The sequence below is a fragment of the Macaca nemestrina genome, chromosome 16 (genome assembly GCF_043159975.1).
Source record: "Macaca nemestrina isolate mMacNem1 chromosome 16, mMacNem.hap1, whole genome shotgun sequence".
Classification (NCBI taxonomy): Eukaryota; Metazoa; Chordata; class Mammalia; order Primates; family Cercopithecidae; genus Macaca; species Macaca nemestrina.
Window position 1 is genome coordinate 85,656,464 of NC_092140.1, and position 17,509 is coordinate 85,673,972.

Consider the following 17,509-nt stretch of genomic DNA (forward strand, 5'->3'; position numbering starts at 1 on the left):
TTTTTTAGTAGAGACGGGGTTTCACCGTGTTAGCCAGGATGGTCTCGATCTCCTGACCTCGTGATCCGCCCGTCTCGGCCTCCCAAAGTGCTGGGATTACAGGCTTGAGCCACCGCGCCCGGCCTTCTCTCCCTGATTTCTAAAAAAATTTGGAAGCTATCTGTGAATATTCTTAATTTGTGGCAATGCAGTTATTTGCATAAATTAAATGAGAATCTGGTTTTTTTGTAACAGGACATAAACTACTCACCTCCTTGTTCACCCTTCCCCCCTTTTCCCCTCCTTCCTCTGCTGCTTGCTATTTTTCCTTTAAATATTGAAGTGCTCAAGACTCTCTTTGGAAAAAGCACAGGCCACAGATCCTACTGTGACTTGTGTCTTTTTTTTCCCTTGTTTGTCCTCAACATTTGCAAAATAAAGTTCTAAATTGATTGATGTCTTTCTCAGACACTTTTTGGTTTATAATAACCAAGGGACTTAATATTTCACATTTTGCTTATTAGTTTGCATTTCCTTAGTTTGCAGTTCCATTGGCCCAACTCTCTAGGAGTTGAATTCATCTCTAAATTCCACTGGTAACTTTTACATTTAGTAACTGAATGCAGCGCAGCAGCTCTATGCTGTGGGTGATCACATGGGCACCTGGGAATCAAAGGTTCCTCATTCCTCACCTGTTTATCCTTTTCCTTTTTATGCATTAACTTTTATCTACATAATTTATTTCCTTCATTTTGAAACATTTAACCTCTAAATTAGACAAAATTAGTTCTCCTTTACCAAAATCATATAGTCATGTCTTTTTAAAATGAACTTCCTGACCAAAACCACACATTTCTTTATACACTCTGTATATAGAGTTATTTTTCTTGTATCTAGTAGTTTTATTTTTTTTATTTTTTATTTTTTTATATTTTTAAGACAGGGTCTCACTCTGTCACCCAGACTGGAGTGCAGTGATGCAATCATGGCTCAATGCAACCTCAATCTCCCAGACTTAAGCAATCCTTCCACCTCAGCCTCTTGAGTAGCTGGAACTACAGGCATGAGCCACCATATCCAGCTAACAGTAGTTCTTAATTACATATATTAACAACTGTTCTAACTCTTAGTAACCCTAATTTCAGTAAAAAACCTAGGATTACTTAATTTAACATAACATGACTTTAAGATTTTAAATTACTGAGGAGAATTTTGAAATTGAAACCACTGTTATGAAATTTTAAAAGGCCACAAGATTAAAATTATGGTAGGGGGTTGAATTTTGTTAAGATATTTATCTTTATCTCAGATCTTTTCCTCCTCCAGGCATGATTGCTTGCACATAGTCATTTCAGTAGACACTAATAATGTATTACCTCCTTGTCTTAGCCCCCAGGCAGGCTGCCCACAAGATTAATGAAGTTTTTTCTTCAAAGAATATGATCTTCCCTATGGCTTCCAGAAGTTGGACTGACCAAGGGAGAAGGCTGAGCAGCTTTGACCACCAGGGATTTCACCTCATGCAAACTTTTCTACTAAGCTATAGCCATGGTTAAATAATAACCTACCATTGTTTCCCAGCTTGCTTTCCATAGTAACCAGCAGTCACTAACATTACTGTGAAACCTAAGACTGGTCTTTGAGATATTTTTCAGACTTTGCCTCTAACAGTCTGGACCAACTGATGCCAACTGTACCTGTGGCCCATGAGGGTAACTAAGGAACTGACTTGACTTGTATTGTGACTTCACCATGACCCAATAACTGATTGAGCACATGAAGGCACCTCCGACACCCCTATGGTTTCATGCCAGACCAATTATCAACACCCATCCCTTAAGCCCCTTCCCACCAAATTATCCTTAAAATTCTAGCCTCTGAATTCTCAGGGAGGCAGCTTTGAGAAATCTCCCATTCTCCCTCAGTTCCCTTGTGATAATTAAAGTCTTTCTCTACTACCACACCTGCTGTCTCAGTGTTTGGCTCTATCTGGGCAGTGGGCAAGAACCTGGTCAAATGGTAACAAAACTAGTTTTATTTATCAATGATTACTAAAGTCATGTGAACTAAAAATCATTTGAGTCTAGTGGCTAACATCATTCGGCCCCTTGCAGGCTCACTGAAAAATCACTGACATGAGGTAGATGAATGGGAGAAAAGGCATATAAATTTATTTAACATGTATACACAGGATCCTTCAGAATGAAGGCCCAACTCCCCAGTGAGTTTTACAAGCTTATATACACCATCCTGGCAAAAACAAGTTATGGAAGGAAAGAGAAAAGAAATGCTGTTGAGAGGATTACTAGGGAGAATGACTTACTTGTAAATAGTTCTCTTTGACAGTGAAAAGATCTGTTTGGGTGTGGTTACATTCTTGGTCTTACAGGGAGGGAAGAAAAAAAATTTTTTTTTACCATCATGCTTTACGTCCATGTAAAGAAAAAACATTTTTCTCTGCTGGGTCTGGACTTTAGGTAGATAAAGCAACTTCAGCTCCTTTGAGAGAGACAGTGGGTGGTGGGGAGGTCAGAGAGGCCTTGATCAAAGCTTCTTCAGTTCAGCATGGCAACGCACCATATTTTGGGTATTTGTTTCTGAGTCCCAACATGAGCTAGCTTTTATTTTTCTGACAAAGTATTTTATTTAAGCACTTACTTTTCTATAAGCCAGTTGATTAAAGCTCTTTCATATATTTTGATAGTGTAATAGCTCATACAAGTGACATATACATATAGACATAAAGATACACAGAAGCAGATCTTATATATTTATAATATTTTTCACTCACCAATTTTCAAACAGTTTCTTTCCCACTTTTAGATTATCAACCATTCTTAAAGACATGACTCAGGTGAAACAAGGTAGAAAATGTACGTATCAAAGACCCAGAACTTAGACTTAAACACCAATATCTGAAGACAATATTTTGAGGGAAAGTGTCTTTTCAACTTAGCTTGTTTCTTTTTTTTTTTTTTTTTTTTTTGAGACGGAGTCTCGCTCTGTCGCCGGGGCTGGAGCGCAGTGGCCGGATCTCAGCTCACTGCAAGCTCCGCCTCCCGGGTTTACGCCATTCTCCTGCCTCAGCCTCCTGTGTAGCTGGGACTACACTTAGCTTGTTTCTTAATTAGATTACTGACTTGAAGTTGGAGCCCTTTTAATGAATAGAACAAAGAAAGCAAGCAGTTTTTAGGGCCTAAACCTTGCTTTCCTCAAATGCGCAAAGAAATGAGTAGGCCCCTCTAGTAATAACCAGTTACTATAAGGAACTGTCTCTCAGCTACCTCTAACACTGTAACTCTCACCTGTGACTCACCAGTCATTACACGTGGCAAGATCAAATCCTCAAACTTACAAAGTAATTTCTTCTATCCTCAAAATCCAAAGAGATCAAGTAATGCAATACAAAAGAGAACAGGATTTTATAGCTGAATCTGTCTGCTTATAATTCTTGGGGTTCTATAAGAAAAAACAGGTTCAACCCCAAAAAGAAGTCTTTGATGCCTTTTCTGTTTTCCTTAAGTGATCCCACATTGTTAGGAATCCTTTTGGGATCTACTCGTGTGGCATCAAGGATGGCAAGAAGGAGGGACAGACAGAAGTAAATGGACAAACACTGAGAAATCAGTCAACTGAGTTGTTTTACAGAGCGAGGGCAGAAGCCTTAAAACAATACACATGCATACATACATAGCCCAAATATCAGGTTTAACCAATTTGACTACAGAGTCCTTGACTTTTCACTATAGAGGTCTTTTAAAAAATATATCTTTCCTAATGGTAATTCCTCCTCAAGCTGTTTTTATGTTGCTTCTGCTGCTGAGAGAGGAGGAAAGAAGAAACTGGTCAGGCGGACAAGGTGGTTCCTTGGTAAAACTCCTTCAAAGAATAGCCTGAAAATCACTACAGGCCCCACATCCTTGAATGGAAACATCTACACTGTGAATCAAGATGAACAAATTCTACTCCTTTTTTGCTCTGACTTTTCACCTATTTTACATATGCCTACCTTTCTGTGATTGGCCACAGGCCAAGTCTTCATTTACATAGGGTGAACATCACTTCAGCCTAATTGGTCCTGGGCCACACCTTCACCTCTACCTCCAATTGGTTCTCCAAGAGAGTCTACAGACCAGTCAGTACATTCCTCCCCTTTCCAGTCCATAAAAACCTGGGACTCAGTCTTATAGCTGGCAACCCTCTCAGGCCCCATTCTCCATTGTGGAGAGCTTTCTTCTTTGGTTTTTTAAACTTTCACTCCAACCTCACCCTTGGTGTCCATGCTCCTTAATTTTATTGGTCATGAGACAAAGAACTCTGGGTAATACCTCAGACAACAAGATTGCAACACTGCTAGGTAGGCTCTCATCACCAAACAGGCAGCCTATAGAAGCAGACATTTTACTGCAGTGGCTACTCACCACCCTTCCTTACAGCAGTATGATAGATGGTTATCAGTTAACAATTGCTCTAAACCCATCAGTGTTTTCAGAGCATCCTCACTCTCATGCAGTGGTCCACAAATGTCTAAAAGGTGATCCACACCACTCCACATGGAGTGGCTGGCCATTGTGGGATTTCCCCCATGGATGCTTCATACCTTTTCCCCATTTATTGATCTCTCAGCTCCTGGCCTGGCTCACCACATGTTCCATGGTGGGCAGGTCTATATACAACTACCCCCAATAGTCTAAGGACATTGAGAGGCTGAAGAAAAAGGCTTAACATATCCATTTTCTCAGAAACAAACATTTAATAGGAACTTAGGAAAAGAAGTAATGTCTGGTAACCTCAGGTGGCAGCAAGACAAGATGGTGGGCCCCTGTACCATTACCCCCCATACCGCTAGGTTATATATCACAGGCAAAGGGTATATGCGATTCAAAAGGGATGTGTAGGGACAACTGCTTAAGGGCAGGACTTATGGTAAGTACAATAATATCAAGATTCTTTTGACCTAATGGCAGGATTTATGGTAAATACATGCTGTTACACAAGGAGTAACAGATAAAATAGAAATCTCGGAGGCATTGCAGGGAGTGGGTTTAATCAGAAGTCAACAAGGCAGATTAAGCATCCAAGATGAAGTTGCTTTTCCCTCCACACTCAATTTTTTTTAATGTAAAAGAAAAAGAAGAAAATGTTTAGCAAACTACGATTAGAAGGGAATTATCTCAACTAGATGAATTTGATAAAGAGCATCTACAACAATATCCTACAGCTAACATTAGACTCAATGACAAAAGACCGAATGCTTTTCCTCTATGATCCTGAACAAGGAAGGGATGTTCTCTTTACTATCTTTCATCTTTTTTCTTTTTGAGATGGGGTCTCACTCTATTGCCCAGGCTGGAGTGCAGTGGTGAAAACACCACACACTGTAGCCTCAACTGTTGCTGGAATCAGGAGACTAGAGAGACTGAAAGGTGGAAGAAGAGGACTTTTTTGAGTGCGCTCAGATGCAGCGCATTAACATCCAAAAATTGGACCCAGAACAAAGACAGCACTTGACTTTTACACACACTTCTAAAAGGGGGTGGGCTAGCTTGAAACAAGCTTACAGAGGCATGAAGCACAGTGGCACAAAAGCAAGCATACAGAGGCAGAACAAAGGCAGTTAATCAAATTGTGACAGGTGTGTAAGGATTACATGTGACTCTTGCTATGTGGCCCAGATGGCTGTTATCTAGGCTTGCTCTAGTGCCTTGCATGGGCTTATCTCATAACGTTCACTATGGCACCTAGATGGCTGCAGCCCAGGCCTGCTCAGGTGTGTCTTATAACCTTCACTGCACTGCTCAGATAAAAACAGCATACCTGAAGTTATTAGTTACAAAAAACAGGAATCTATAACATTATAAAACTTGCGGAGCAAGGTACAATCACATGGAGGGGGGTAGGATTCAAGGGGGAAGTTTCCTTATACTAAATGAGACAGGAAAATGTATTTTTCTTATGCCTATGTTGAGAGTGTGCTGAGTCTCCAGATCACATTCTTTTGAGCTCTGGCTTCTTAGATAATGTTATTGAGACTTCACCTGGGTCCAGGCCTTGCCTGTTACTGCCTTTAGGATGAGTCAGCCTAAATAGAAAGCTTGTTTTTCTCTTGTTTAATTTTATTTTTCTTTCTTTCTTTAATTTCCTGCCTCATGACCTCCTGGGCTCAAGCAATTCTTCTGTCTCAGCCTCCTAAGTAGCTGGGACCACAGGGATGCATCAACACACCTGGCTAGCTTTTTTAATTTTTATTTTTTGTAGAGATGGGGTCTTACCTCAACATAGTACTAGAAGTTCTAACTACTGTAACAAATCAAGAAAAATAAATAAGGCATAAAATTTGAAGTGCAGAAAATAAAACTATTTCCAGATGATGTAATTATCTACATAGAAAATCTCTAGGAATCTTTAAAAATTTCCTAGAAGTGGCCGGGCGCGGTGGCTCAAGCCTGTAATCCTAGCACTTTGGGAGGCCGAGACGGGCGGATCACAAGGTCAGCAGATCGAGACCATCCTGGTTAACACGGTGAAACCCCGTCTCTACTAAAAAATACAAAAAACTAGCCGGGCGAGGTGGCAGGCGCCTGTAGTCCCAGCTACTCGGGAGGCTGAGCCAGGAGAATGGCGTAAACCCGGGAGGCGGAGCTTGCAGTGAGCTGAGATCTGGCCACTGCACTCCAGCCTGGACAACAGAGCTAGACTCCGACTCAAAAAAAAAAAAAAAAAAATTTCCTAGAAGTAATAAATGAATTTAGCAAGGTCACACACAAAAATCAATCGCATTTCTATCTGCTAACAATGGACAGGCAGAATCAAAATAAAAAACACAAAACTGTTATTAGGTATATTGCAAGATGCACACAGCAAGTCAATACACAAAGACACCAGGTGGCTTCTGAGAAAGTGGTTTAATCCTAGGGCTGCCAAATGAGAAGATGAGAGGAAATCTCAAATCTGTCTCCCTGGGGAGTATGGGAACAGGGCTCTTAAGGGTTCTGGAGTGGGACAAAGTGTGGAGATCGAAGAGTGCAAGGTGAGGTCATGGGACAGAGAGATGAAGAAACTGTGTTTTCATGTTGATTAGGTTCCCCTGTGGGTCGTCAAACCGGGGTCAGAAATCCTATCTACAGGAACAATGGGGATGCAAATGGTCAGTGTCTTGGTAACCCTGGCCAGGTGCAGTGACTCACGCCTGTAATCCCAGCACTTTTGGAGGCTGAGATGGGCGGATCACGAGGTCAGAAGTTTGAAACCAGCCTGGCCAATATGGTGAAACCCTGTCTCCACTAAAAATACAAAAATTAGCCAGGCATGGTGGCACACACCTGTAATCCCAGCTACTCAGGAGGCTGAGGCAGGAGAATCACTTGAACCCAGGAGGTGGAGGTCACAGTAAGTCGAGACAGCAACACTGCACTCCAGCCTGGGCAACAGTATGAGACTCCATCTCAAAAAAAAAAAAAAAAAAATTCTTGGTAATCCTGTGAGGATGGCTTCAAAGCCATTTACAAAAGCTCCAAACAAAATAAAATACTTAAGTATAAGCTTAACAAAATATTTTAACTATGCTGAAAAGTACAAAACGGTAATGAAAGGAATTAAAGAAAACCAAAATTAAATGGAAGGACACACTGTGCTCATAGATTGGAAGACAATGTATTAAAGATTTCAATTCTCCCTAAGTTAATCTATAGTTTTAATGCAATGCCTATCAAAATATGAGCAAGATTTTTTGCAGACATAAACAACCTTTATTCTAAAATATGCATGGAAAGCCACATGCACTAAAATAGCTAAAACGATCTTGACAATGAAGAATAAAGTGGGAAGAATTACTCTGTTTGATTTTAAGGCTTATTTCATTGCTCTGGTAGTCAGTCCAGTGTGGTACTGGCAAAGGAATAGACACATAGATCAATGGAATGGAAGAGAGATCCACAGAATAGAAACACATCCACACCAATACACTCAACTGGTTTTTGACAAAGCTTCAAACGCAACTGAGTAGAAGAACGACGGTCTTTTCACCAATTGGTGCTGGAGCAATTGGATACCTATCAGGAGAAAAAAAAATGGACCTCAATCTAACCTTCACATCTTATACAAGAATTGATTTGAAAATAATCAAAGACTTAAATGTAAAATGTAAAACTGTAATAATTTTAGCAAAACTAGGTAAAAATCTTTAGCATCTAGGGCTAGTGATATAATTCTTAGCCCTAACAGGGAAAACACACATCAAAAATGCAAAAATTGATAAATTTGACCTTATCAAAATTTAAAACTTTGCTCTGTGAAAGCTCATGTGAAGAGAATTAAAAGGCAAGTTACAGATAGGGGAAATATTTTAAAATCATGTATCTGAAAAAGGACTAATATCTAAAATATATAAAGAACTCTCAAGACACAACAATGAGGCAAACAAGCCAACTGATGCAGAATTTTTGTTCCTTAGTTCAGCTAAAACTGTGTTCTTGTCATATGACCAGAAAAGATTAGGCACATGGACACACTGAAAGGTGAGGGGAGCAGAATGTATTGGGCAAAAAGGAAAAAAGGAAAAAAAAATACTCAGCAAAGTGAGAAGGAGTCTTGCTAACAGGCTCCTACCTCACAGATTGGATACCAGGCCACCATACATGAGCTGAAGAGGCCAGGTTCCTCCCCACTGCATAGGGCGCAAACTTCCTGTGGCTCCACCCCATCTTCCCGGTGCACAGGCGAGTACACAGACCACTGCGGGCATGCCCAGACAAAACCCTGGGCAGGTTCCCTCATCTGCACAAAACCATCTGGTGTAAACACTTGTGGGGCAGGTGGGAAGGTTTCCCAGGACCTCCCTTATCTGTCTCCTGCATCTATCACAACTAGAAATGGACAAAACATATGAAGAGACATTTCACCAGAGGTGATATACAGATGAAAATATCTTCAACATCATTAGCCAACAGGGGAATGCAAATAGGTATCACTATACATCTATCTGAATGGCTAAAATTTCAAAAGGGACAACATCAAATTTTGACAAAGACGTGCAGAAACTGCATTACTTATACATTGCTGGTGGAATGTAAAATGACGTAGCCACTCTGAAAAAAATGTTTGGAATTTTCTTACAAAAATAAACATGTAATTACCATATAACCCAGAAAATGTACTCTTGGGCATTTATCCCAGAGAAATAAAAACTTAGCTTCACATTAAAAACTTGTACATGAACGTTATTTCATCACAATTTTTTTGAGACAGAGTCACGCTGGAATGCAGTGGTGTGATCTCAAGCTTACTGCAACCTCCACCTCCCGGGTTCAAGCAATTATTGTGCCTCAGCCTCCCAAGTAGCTGGGACTACTGACGTGTGCCACCACATACAGCTAATTTTTGTATTTTCACTAGAGATGGGGTTTCACCATGTTGGCCAGGCTGGTCTCAAACTCCTGGACTCAAGTGATCCACTGGTCTTGGCCTCCCAAAGGATTACAGGTGTGAGCCACTGCACCCAGCCTGCAATTTTAAAATAATAGCTGAAAACTGGAACTAACTAGCCCAGATATCTTCAACAGCTGCTACTCATTCTCTGTTGGTCTCTGGTCTCTGTAGATAGATAAAACTAGTTTTTTAAAAAGCATTTCTCAATTCATTGCACATGACCTGTGCACTGGATTACAACCATCTGTCCATCAAAGTCTTTGTTGCCTCGCCAAATGAGAAAATGAAGCTAGATCCACTTATGAAAAAGGTACTGGGCAGGAATAACTTTGGCAGAGAAGAGTGTTTTGTTTTACAAGTTCTTAGAGACAGACTGCAGTTTTTCAACCACATAGAAATGATCTAGTTCTCCTCTGGTGTTCTGTTGACACCAAGCAATGGATGAAGGTATCTTTTATTTAAAGTCATGATCCCAGGGAGGTTATCTGTACTCTGTGTGTGCTACTCCTGGAAGACACAAAAAGTTGGGGTGATACTTCAGCTAAAAGTCAAGTGCTCGCCAGGTGTGGTGGCTCACGCCTGTAATCCCAGCACTTTGGGAGGCTGAGGTGGGCAGATCACCTGAGGTCAGGAGTTCGAGACCAGCCTGGCCAACATGGTGAAACCCCATCTTTACTAAAAATACAAAAATTTGCTGGGCATGGTGGCTCACACCTGTAAATCTCACCTACTTGAGAGGCTGAGGCAGAAGAATCGCTTGAACCCAGGAGGCAGAGGTTGCAGTGAGCCGAGATTGCGTCACTGCACTCCAGCCTGGGCAACAAGAGCGAAACTCCTCTCAAAAAAAATAAGTCAAGTGTCGGCATAAACAATATACTGACTATATATGTAATCATATGTAATAATAAATGTATAGTATGTCAATATATTAATACATTGTATATCAATGTTTTTATATCATTCTATTCTATTTATATTATATATTATATAATACATATAATTATATACGTTTATGATTTATATTATACATATTATTGTATAATATATAATATTATATTGCACAATATTATATATTATATATACAATGTATTCACAAGATAGATTGGTCACACTGTAATTAAATACATAACAGTGAGTGATAGATGAAGGACCTGGCATTAATAGCTGGGAGGTTTATTGTTTAGTCAGGTTTTTTGAGCCCCTCCTGTGTACTATGTACTATAGGAACTATCATTTCTGCTTTGGGGTTATAGTCAAGTTGGGTAATCAAACTACAAAAAACTGATTTAAAAAACACACTGCTAATTTAAACAATTTAAGAAAGGGTATGATTTCATTTGTTCTTTTTGACCTTTTTGTTTTGTATAAAGAGGCTCTACAGACAGAGAATCCTTCCCAAATTATCAGTTGTGTTCATTGTATTAAAAACTCACATTGTTATTAATCCTTTGTGGCTATTAAGTAGTAACAGTTAAACAAATGAAATAAATATACACTTGTTTTTATAATAGTTCTTTTACCAGGAATTTTTTTTTGTGGTGAGAAGCCACAAGGATCTGCTAGTTCGGAGACTTTTTCAATCAGCAGACAAAAGAAGTCATCGGTGAACTTCTAGATGACAACCTTAAATCCATGAAACAAAGCAAAGGAAATGGGCCTACACTAAGACTGAGGCATGGCAATCCTTAAGAATTTTGATAAAGAGCAGCTAAAAGTAATAGGACTAGCAAATATATATTTTTGATGAATCAAATCACATTTCTTGACCTAAACAGTTTATATTAGGTTTCCTATAAAGGATAGTTCAACTCTCCAAACATAAGCACATCCCATTGGAAAGAGAAATACAGTACTGATATTGAGTTAGGACTGGTCACTTGATCCTTCTATGAGCCTTTTTAAAAAACCATATACAAATTAAGTTAAACACTTTTTTTTTGGCCAGGTGCGGTGGCTCATGCCTGTAACCCCAGCACTTTGGGAGGCTGGGGCAGGCAGATCACCTGAGGTCAGGAGTTCGAGACCAGCATGGTCAACATGGTGAAACCCCATCTCTACTAAAAATACAAAAATTAGCTGGGCGTGGTGGCAGGCACCTGTAATCCCAGCTACTCAGGAGGCTGAGGCAGGAGAATCACTTGAATCTGGGAATTGGAGGTTGCAGTGAGCCAAGATTGTGCCATTGTACTCCAACCTGGGATGAGAGTGAGACTTCGTCTCAAAAAAAAAAAAAAAAGGTAAACATTTTTTTCATCTACTACTTCAGAAAAATTGTAGTAAAATTGAGTGATATAAGACTTATAAGTGACTTTAATATCCCTTGTTTAAAGACAAAGTATTATTAACTATGTGAAAGTTAGGACTGTGAATATTAAATGCTATGTGAATAGCAAATGTGAATATTAAACTTTGTGCAAAACAGCAAAAAATGAAGAGAGTCTATTTCTCATAGTATGGCAAGTATAAAAACATATGTCATTGAAACAATTTTGCCTTTCAAAAACAAAGGTAGATCAAAAAGCTCAAACAGCGAGACAGTGTTTTTCTCAAACTTCAGGATACACAGGAATCACCAGGAGCTCTTTCTAAAATGCAGATTTTGACTCAGTATTTCTGGGGCAATTTCTTTTAACTAGCTCCTAGGCAATGCCAGATGCTGCTGGTCCAGGGACCATACTTAAGTAGCAAGAATCTCAGACATCTATTATTCAACCAATTAAGTGATTTCATATGTTATACTCTTTGACACAGTGACATTCAGTGAAACCACATCATTCAGCTAGACCTATTAGTCTCCCAAAGTACAAAGATAAATTTGACGGCTTTTAAATGTTCATGGAAAAATGTTAAGAAATGGACATATAAACTGAAAATACTTCACGGTTTCTATAAAACTTCTGGAAAAGCCAAGTTTATTACCTCATATACACAAAATCTTCAGAATAACCATGAAGAAAAAACTTTATTTCAAAAAATATAATTTAGATTTTAAAAATTAAATTGAAATTGAGAGCACTATAGGATCAATAAAGTACTAACAGTCAAAAATAATTAAAAGGGATTGTAAAAATAAATTCTTTTCAAAACTCTATGACAGGTTTTAAACAGGTGAGCTGCCACTACATAATATGGAAAAGATGTCATTCAGCAGGCAGGCTCACTCACTAGGCACTCCAGCTGAGGGAGAGAAGACCCATAAAAACTCTTGTGGTAGCCAATAAGTAAAGTAATGTGCAGACTCTGTGGTGGGGATATTCGCTTTGGGTATAGAGAAAGAGGACTGCACAGTTTCAAGACTTGATTTAAAAATCAGATTATTTTAATAAAGACATCTTTCATATTTTGAAGGCTTCAGATGTTCATACTTACATGAGGTGTTTAGTATACTTAGTGATATAGTTTGGATGTTTGTCCTCTCCAAATCGCATGTGGAAATGTGATTCCCAATGCTGAAGGTGGGGCCTGGTGGGAGGTGATTGGATCAAGGGGGTGGATCCCTCATGAATGGCTTAGCACCATCTCCTTGGTGATGAGTGAGCTCTTGCTCAGTTAGCTCACAGGAGAGCTGGTTGTTTAAAAGAGTCGGGACCTCCTCATCATTCTCTTACTCCCACTCTAGCCATGTGACATGCTGGCTCCCTTTCACCTTCCACCATAATTGTAAGCTTCCTGAGCCCCTCACCAGGAGCCACGCAGGTGTTGGCACAGTGCTTCTCATACAGCCTGCAGAACTGTGAGCCGATTAAAACTCTCTTCTTTATAAATTACCCAGCCTCAGGTCTTCCTTTATAGTGATGCAGAAATGGCCTAATACACATGTGTTCATGTCTCTGGTTTACATGTTGATTGCTCCAAACCAATGGTCTCATGTATATCATTAGTGTACCACTAATGAATAAATTTTTATCATCAATTTAGAGTTTTGTAAATTGGCATTTTTTCATTTTTTCAGATATGTTCTTAACATATAAAATTATATTTTTAATCATCTACGTTGTCTAAAATAGAATGCTGAAATGAGAACAACTTTACTATACATTATGCACGGTTGTTATGACCATACTGTGGATATCCATGTCTACAGAAACAATGACACAAATGAATTCATCTAACCCTTTTTAAAAATATATAGTTTTCCATTTTAATACCACTAACTGTGGTATAGGATTTAGTTTACAGTGTTTGTAGGTCTGGGGAGGTATTAAGGACTCCACATTCAGATAATCAAACAGATTATCCCAATTTAGATGGGAATTTGTATACCATCTCTAGATTATACACAGCCCTTGCTCTAAAACATATTAAGCCAGAATGACATGCTTATTTCTATTCCTGGACCAGAGTTTCATTTTTAAGTGCAGAAAAGAAGAGGGAATTCAGAGTTTAAAAATTTGAGAGGTAGTGGGTAAGATCTAAACCAAAGTACTCAAATACCTTAGGCAGCAGATCAGTCAATAAGGCTTCTTAGTTGCACTTGGTTATTTCAGAGAAAACAGAACAAGTAGCATATATAGTTAATTTTGACTGTATGTGTAATCATAAAGGAAATAATTTACTAAAACCTTATTGTATGCCAGGCAGTACTCTAAATAATTTCAATTTATTATTTCATTTAACCTTTTAATCACCCTGCGCACTGGGAATTGCTGTCATTTGCTATATGAAGAACAATGTTTGCTTTAAATTCCTAATCACCCTGACAATATATATATTATAAACTATTAAGAAAAATAATAAAATTTACACTAAGGACAATGTTTGCAAATTGATGTTGTATTCTTTTATTGAGGTATAATCTACAGTAAATAAAGTGCATAGATATGAAGAATACATTTCAGTGGGTTTGGCAATTGTATACACTATGTAACTGCCAGCCCAATTAAGAAAAGAACATTCCTATCACTTCTGAAAGTTTTCTCATGTTCCCTTCCAGTCGATCCAGCAATCCATCCCCCTACTTGCTGTCCCAATAGTGACAGACTCTATGACTAATTTTATTTAACGTATCTTATTTTCCCTGTTCTGAAATTTCACAAACGTACAGTAAGTACTCTTGTATATCTGGCCTCTTTTGCTTAGCATAAAATATTTGAAGCTCATTTACATTTCTGTATGAGTCAAAGTTTCTTTCATTTTCTTTCTTAATAGTATTGTACTGCATGAACATACCACAATTTATTTATTCATTCTCCTGTTTATGGGTATTTAACAGTTTCCAGTTTCTGGCTATCATGAATAAAGCTACTGTGAACATTCTTATATGAGTCATTTTATGGACATATATTTTTATATTCTTTGGGCAAATACCTAAGGTTGAAATTGTTGAGTAATTAACTTTAAAAGAACTGCCAGGCCATTTTCTATTGTGAACATGCCAATTATACTCTGACTATTAATGTACAAGAATTCCAGTTGCTTCACATAATCAAGTATTATTCACATAATCAAGCAGTATTGTTAGTCTTTTAAATTTTCCCCATTCTAGTGAAAGTGAAATGGTGTTTCATTGTGATTTGAATTAGCTTTCCCCTGATGACTAACAATGTTGAGACCTTTTCATGTTTTTTAGCAGTGCATGTATCTTCTCTGAGGAAATGTCTTTTCAAGTCTTTTGCCCATTTCACATGACAAATGGCTATCTGGAACACATACTTTAAAGTATATTTAAAATATATACTGTACTCTTTGAAGTAAAATATTTCAATATATATATTCCAGACAGTCATTTGTCATGTGCATATATAGAGTAAAAATTTTTCCCAGTCTGTCATTTATGCTTTCCTTTTGTATCAGTGTCTTTTGATAGAAGATTTTAGTTCTGATGAAATTCAGTTTATCAGATTTTTTTCTCTTATGATTAGTGGTTTGTTGGTTTGTTTCCTACAGAATATTTGCTTACCCTAAAGTCACAGAAATCGTTTTCTGTGTTATCTTTTAGAAGCTTCACAGTTTTAGCTTTTCTGTTCAGTAGTTCTTTTGGGAAAACCCTCAAGCCATGTTTTTCATCTGCTCGCATACCACAGCAACCACCATCCACACAGAAGAAAACTTCTGGGACCAAATGTGTGGAGGTTTTCCCCCACACGCCAAGCAGCACACACCAGCTGGGTGTCCTCCAATTCAAGTCTGACGCTGTCTACCTGGAGATAGTATCACATCCCACAGGTTGAGGATCAGTCCTCAAGACTGCCCACTGCCAGTCCCTGCAACCCCCACTCCCATCGCAAGTTCAGACCTCTGCAACTTCTTTTTAATTATTTTTTTGAGAGATTCTCACTCTGTCACCTAGGCTGGAGTGCAGCGGCATGATCTTGGCTCACTACAACCCCCACCTCCCAGGTTCCAGTGATTCTCATGCCTTAGCATGGGATTACTCAGTAGCTGGGATTACTGGCATGCACTACCATGCCCTGCTAATTTTTTGTATTTTTAGTAGAGACAGGGTATTGCTATGTTGGCCAGGCTGGTCTCAAACTCCTGGCCTCAAGCGACCCACCCACCTCGGCCTCCCAAAGTGCTGGGATTACAGGCGTGAGCCACTGTACCCAGCCTGGAACAGATCAGCTTCAAGCTGGGGTTCCCACGACCCCCTCTTTGGGTTTGGTTAATTTGCTGGAGCAGTTCACAAAACTCAGATAAACACATTTACTGGTTCATTATAAAAGATATTACTAAGGACATAGATGAAGAGACACGCAGAGCAAGGTACAAGGGAAGGGGCGCGGAGCTTCCATGCCCTCTCTACATAGGACACCCTCTAGGAACTTCCAAGTGTTCAGCTATCTGGAAGCTCTCTGAACCCAGTCCTCTTGGGTTTTTATGGAAGCCTCATGACATCAGCATTTCTTCCCCAGAGTACAAGGCAGGATTCTCTCTGGAATGAAGGCCTTATGACCCACAGTCAGAAAGGTGAGGGAAAATTAGAGTCCTGCCTTGGGGGAGGTGAAAGGAGAGTAAGAGAAAGTCAGACAGGTTCTGTTTCCTGAGGCCTAACACACTCAAGATTATAACAAAATCTGTAACAAGCGCCATGGAAGTTATGAACCAGGACTATGGATGAAAACATATATACACATAATACCACCACAGTACTGATATTCACCTTGAATTAATTTTTGCATATAATATAAGGTAGGCATTATCAACCAAACAAGCAAATACATTGATTTTATTCAGGCTATTGCAATAGGGAGAGCACCCCACATCCAAAGATTAGGGTGCTTGGCAAGATGCTTTTACCTTATAGTTTATAGGGAGGAGTAGACTTGTTTTAAATGGAATGATTTTTAGTTGGGATTGTTTTTGTAAACAGGGACATCTCCGTCATCTGCACAGAAAATGTTTATCTCTCTGTCTAGCTAGTTTGGGATTGAGGGAGGCATGTGGTAGACTAATAGCTCTAATTTCAGCTAATGATTCACAAGATAAATGACAGGAAGTGGGAGACTCTTGTCTGGTCTTGCCAGCAGGTTCAGGCAAAAATGAAAAGGCTGTGTTTGGCCTTGTCACAGGTAAACAAGGTAGGGAGGTCATCGGTGAATGAGTCTTACAGTAGGTATGAGAAAAAGTAGACAGAAAGTAATCTACGTCATATGGGAAGGATGGTTCATTGTGTAAGCCACTTCCCAGAGCACAAGAGTAAGGAGATTTAGGAAAACAAAACGTTGTGGAATTTCTTAACTCCAAGATCTTGATCTCCATGGGTAAAATTGTCAGTTCAGATTGAAATTCTGTCTGGGAAGTCAGTTGGAAGCAGAGTTACCCTTTCGTCTACCAGATCATGATACATTGTTGAATAATAATTTGTGAGGACAAATGACTGTGTAGTAACATTTAAGACTAGGCATGATATACTGCCCAACTGCAAGGTATAAGACTACAAACAGGAAAATTATTAGTGTATTAGGCCAGTCTTTCATTGCTATAAAGAAATACCAAAGACTGGGTAATATATAAAGAAAAGAGGTTTAATTGGTTCACGGTTCTTCAGGCTTTACAGGAAGCATGGTACTGGTACCTGCTCAGTTTCTAGGGAAGCCTCAGGAAGCTTACAATCGTGGTGGAAGACGAAGGGGAAGCAGGCATGTTACATGGTGAAAGCAGA

The 17,509-nt window shown here is 39.1% G+C and overlaps 1 protein-coding gene across 4 annotated transcripts in view; it reads right to left on the reverse strand.

Moving 5' to 3' along the window:
* The window catches only part of LOC105491738 (N-alpha-acetyltransferase 16, NatA auxiliary subunit), a 249,151-nt gene that overhangs the window by 227,671 nt on the left and 3,971 nt on the right, over nt 1-17,509 (reverse strand). The window contains exon 1 of one of the 4 annotated variants that reach the window (XM_071081440.1): nt 1,548-1,697. The exons of 2 other annotated variants lie outside the window; for them this stretch is intronic. The gene's annotated coding sequence lies outside the window, so the exon portion shown is untranslated. Of the gene's footprint in view, nt 1-1,355; nt 1,373-1,547; nt 1,698-17,509 lie in introns of those variants that run through there. One more of the 4 variants, XM_071081441.1, reaches the window with a different exon arrangement.